The sequence below is a fragment of the Struthio camelus genome, chromosome Z (genome assembly GCF_040807025.1).
Source record: "Struthio camelus isolate bStrCam1 chromosome Z, bStrCam1.hap1, whole genome shotgun sequence".
Classification (NCBI taxonomy): Eukaryota; Metazoa; Chordata; class Aves; order Struthioniformes; family Struthionidae; genus Struthio; species Struthio camelus.
Genome location: NC_090982.1, coordinates 68,936,475 through 68,941,332, shown reverse-complemented (window position 1 = coordinate 68,941,332; position 4,858 = coordinate 68,936,475). Strand labels below are relative to the sequence as shown.

The following is a 4,858-nucleotide window of genomic DNA, read 5'->3' as shown; positions in this document are numbered from 1 at the left end:
TAAAATTAAAAGTTTTCCTCAGCAATTTTTTTCCCTGTATATTCACCAATGCTCTTTTTTTGCGCTCAGACATGAGGATGTAATCAGCTGTATAGCCCTCCATATTTACTGCTGCTCAAGCTCTTTCTGTGCTCTCCGCTCAAGCATGTGCACATTTTTAAAGACTCGCACTGCATTTACTCCCCAGCATACAGCCAAAGGTGGGAATCCTCGCAGTCAGTTAGAGCCTCTTGGAGGTGGAGGTTTACCAGAAGAGAATGGCTTGGTTGGCTTTAGCCTTTCCCTTGCTATTGGCACTGGATCATGCAGCGCAGTCCCCTGCTTTGCACAATGTGGTCAGTGCTACGTTGCTCTCCCATTTAGTTCACAACAACATCTGCCTGAGGGAACAGATGTTATTGAAAGTGGACTGGGATAAGAGCACTTCTGATGGATGGCATCATTATTTTTATTTTCCCACGGGTGAAGATTGAGGGAAAAGAAGAATGCGTGTTGCCTGCAAGGTACACCTCCTCCCCTGTAAGCAGAAATTATTCTTACAATGGACCATTACTGAAGCTCGATGGACTATATTTAAGTGACAAACTCACGTATCTCTGCGTTATCTTTATGTTCAGAAAGAAAACAAATTCTCCCTTCAGATAGAAAGTAAAGGATTCAGTACCCATAGCAAAGGCACTAAACCCAGCAAAACCCTTCCTGTGAGTTCAGTTGGCTTCAGACAAAGAGAACGCAGCTGTTTCCACTCTTCTCTTTGCATGGGCTGGTTCAGACTGCTGAGATCTAAACCACTGCTAGAGATAATTTTTCTGGTCAGAGCAATCGGCAATGAAAATAGCAAATTCTACCTACCAGGAGGCAGCTCTCTGCTATGGCTGGGGAGCGTCTGCTTTCCAGGACCACTCAGCTTCAGCTAGAGCTGCGATATATCAGCCCATGGCTACCTCACTGACGTGGCAGTATGTGTCAACAAATCAGTGTTTAAGAAAACTATGAGCAACACATTCTTTAATCTGATGCAGGGCTATCATCTCTGCCAGTAAATTATATTCATGCAGAGTGAAGACAGTCAATCTTTAAGGATCATTTCTTCAAGGTGCTTTCAACTGACCACTAAATCCATATGCTTAAGTATTTAGGGCTAGTATTTTATATGTTTACTTTCTTGTACACCAGACTATTGCTTATAAGACAGGATATCATTGCTGTCACATTACCTCAAAAATATATGCATTAATTAAAATATGTTAATATATATTAATATATATTAATATATGCATATAACATTCCCAAAGGTCAAAATATTTCCTCACATCATGTTTTTAGAACCAGATCTTACAAATGGGGCCAGTCTCACATATGTACAATTAAGAAGCTGAAGGAAGAGTTAAACCGTGAAGTCAGTGATTTCACTCACTAGTCAGAGATTTTTTCTGACAGACATCAGAATAATAGAGAATCTGAAGCTTAGTTTTAAATTATTTTAAATCATTTAAGTGTCATTTCGGGGCTGTCTGTGTGTCTGTGAAGAAAGATATCCTGATATCACATATTTGAAATGCACATCCTTTCAAAATATTTTCACTTTACTAAAACTGATACATTGGTAATTCTTTGAATTGTTCATAGGGTCAAGTGTTATAAAATAGTCAAAACCATTTGTAAGACACTTTATATAGAGAGAATCTCTTAATTTGCCATGCAGGATGGCTGTAGAAAATATATAAAAGCCTTATCTGTGAGGAGTTTTTAAAAACTATCTGAAATAGGCCTGCATCCAACTGAAACTGAGGCAATGAAAGAGATGTAACTGACAGAGATAACAGGCTGAGGGAGAGTAAGTGAAAATTGATCAGTTGATGAATTGATCAGTTATAAGTGAAATGCAATTGTCAAGCCTCCATGACAACTTTGTTGACTATCCTCGAACTGTGGTTTGTCTTACTCATGTATGAGTCCTCACATGCAGATCTGCTTACCTTGTAGGAACAGGCCTGCCAGGAAGATTTGCACTGGGAACAAGTACACACACATATACTTATTATATGTATACACACACACGCACACACACACACACACACGCACACACACACACGTTCCTATCTGTGGCATAAAAAACCCGTTTGCATCAGACAGCCAGGAATCCCAAGGAAATGAATGGCAATCCATTTATTTGCTTATTCCAGTTTTTCTCAGTCTTTCTCTGCCTCACACATAGTCCTAAGCTTGATATCTGCCTTCTATAGGATCTAGAATTTCAGCTCTAGACCATATCTTTTGGTGGTCATTTTATTTTTAGCAGTACCCCAATTAAAAGCATTGCATGACAATCCACACAAAATGGCAAATATGTTGAATATGTTCCTTGCCAACAGTTCGAGGCTGCTTTGCTGTTCCCTTGACCTAAGCAGAACAACTTCACTGACTTGCAGTAAGGTCTTGCTGTTGGATGAAAGATGAGACCGTAAGGCTGTTCCCCTCTTCCTATGCCCAGATATATATCTAAGACTCATCTCATCCTATCAAAATTGCCCTTCAACATGGTATTTACAGCCCATAGCATGCGTCCCTGCTTATGGGAGGCATGTTGGTTTTGTCTTGTAAAACTAAGATGCTAAGATGCTGTTTGGCATCTCAAACAGCTGGCATATATATATGTGCATATATACTCCAGACTAACCCTCCATTAAGGAATATGGGCACATGTAGTAGGACTTGCATCCCACACCAAGGCCAGTTCATACATATGTAGATGAAGGCTTATTTATAAGAATAAAATATCGTCAACTTGGCTGCAGCACACCAATCACAGGGGCATTTCATGGACACGTGCTTAGACAAATATGTCAGGACCCTTGTATATTCATGCTGGTGATGCACTCACATCCTGCAGTGTCGAATGTCATAGGAAAGCCCATAGCGAATAGTATGCAGTAAGAGCCAAGCTGGACCATGCGTTAAACAGCCAAGATGAAGCAAAATAGTGAATAGCTTCTAGTTAAACAGGCAATGTCCATTCTGTGCACTCAGTGAGGCAAGGGAAAAATAACATAGGATCATGAAATACAAGAGGGAATCATAATATCTCCATTTGAGGAAGCCTAGAAATTCAGCCTAGAAATACAATCATATCTGGAGTTTTTTAACTTCTGACTGCTTGGCTATGGAACCTTAATATGATGTTCTTCTACCTCATGGTTTGTTTGACCGTGTGGATGTGCAAATGTATCAAGGATGTGTGAAGGAATTATTCTAAGTGGTAAGAACTGTGCTATAAGTAAATATGCAAAATATAAACACTGAGCATTTGTTTCAAAATGGGGACAGTACTGTAGACTGGTTTACTTATCAGAGTGCAGTTGGAAAAGAATGCCGTTTTTCTCAGGGAAAATGCACATATGTGCCGAAGAAGGCAGAAGAGAAAAGGTCAAATTCTCCCATAAGAGTTCCTCACAGCACTTTGCATCAATCTTTTATGGGTTCATGCTCCTCTTTCTATATTGTTTCCCCAACTCTGCTTATATAGTTTATAATAAACCATAGCTGCTAGAAAATATGATGAAAGATAAAGAGTGATTTTGAAAGTAGTTCTGCAAAGGCCTGTTTATATTTCCTGTCAGGTCATTTTTCAGAAAAGAAAAAAAAAAAGGCTTGCATTAAACTATAAAATGTGGTCTTTTCACTGTTTTATGCAGCAGTCCTGTAAGTTTACTTACATTGCACACATTTTAACCTCTTCGTTACTGAATTCAGATTTTTTCTGATCATGATATCTGGGGATACTTTGTAACAAGCATACCGTGCTATGCTATGTCACCCATAACCCTAGAGAAAGATGGTCAAAACTCATTGTTACATAACTGTTTTCTATATGTTAAATATTCTATGTCAGGCTGTCATGTGCATTTAATAAAAACAGTTTCGAAACTAAACCAAAGCAAACCTTATGTCTGCTCCTGCAAATCTATCATTTGACCGGCTGCCAAGGCACTGTCCTTCCCAGTCAGCTACAGCTGGACTCAGAGCACCCACTCTGGGTGCCTGAAAGTTTGCCTGGCTCTCAGCAGGATATCACTTAGGTCACCTCATAGACAGGCCTCAGCTGTGTGCAGCAGAGTTACAGTGCCCCTGTGTGCCAAGGAGGGAGTGGGTCTGAGGCCGACCGAAAGGGAACGATTGGTGCAGGGGTGTTTCTGTGCCCCCGGCCCCTGCACTTGGGCTGGAGATGCTCCTTGAGTAGCTCAGTCCACAGTACATATTCCTCTAGAGCAGGTGCCTGCGGAAGAGGCGGAAGGGAGTCCCACCACCTTTTTCATACTGGTTAAAGCACCACCACCTGGGAGTGGGTTGTTGGCTCCCCTCCACCCCTGGTGATTGAAAGCCACGTCTTCTGTTTCCCAGGGACTGCTTTAATCATTAGCCAGGCAATAACTGGGGAAAAGATTACCTTCCATCCTTCCCACAGAAGTTACTGACCCTTGGGTGGCCCTCCATTTAGAAAAAGGCTTTGACCACAGCTGAAAGAGTCTTTTTTCAATCATTTTAAGCTCCTAACATTTTATGAACAAAAACACATTCTGTATATTTCAAGTACACTGGCCCTGATATTTGGCCTGATTTTTTACCCTGGTCAGAGTACTGTAAGGACAGATTTACATAACCAGTTCAGTTCAGGTGGGAGATTTCTGTGGCTTTTCTAAAATATAGGCCTGAACTAATACACCGAGAATGCAAGTGAGCACTTAATGGATTGAAAGGTGGGCCCAGAAACAGTCTTGCACCTGAACTCACTTTTACTTCAGCATCAGTTACTAGTCAGCCCAGTACTAAGGCTTCAGAAAAAAAAAATGTCACCATA

At 40.8% G+C, this 4,858-nt stretch overlaps 1 protein-coding gene across 21 annotated transcripts in view; it reads right to left on the bottom strand.

The window, feature by feature from the left end:
* The window catches only part of LOC104146858 (ankyrin repeat domain-containing protein 55), a 133,456-nt gene that overhangs the window by 73,620 nt on the left and 54,978 nt on the right, over nt 1-4,858 (bottom strand). The gene's annotated exons all lie outside the window — the stretch shown is intronic.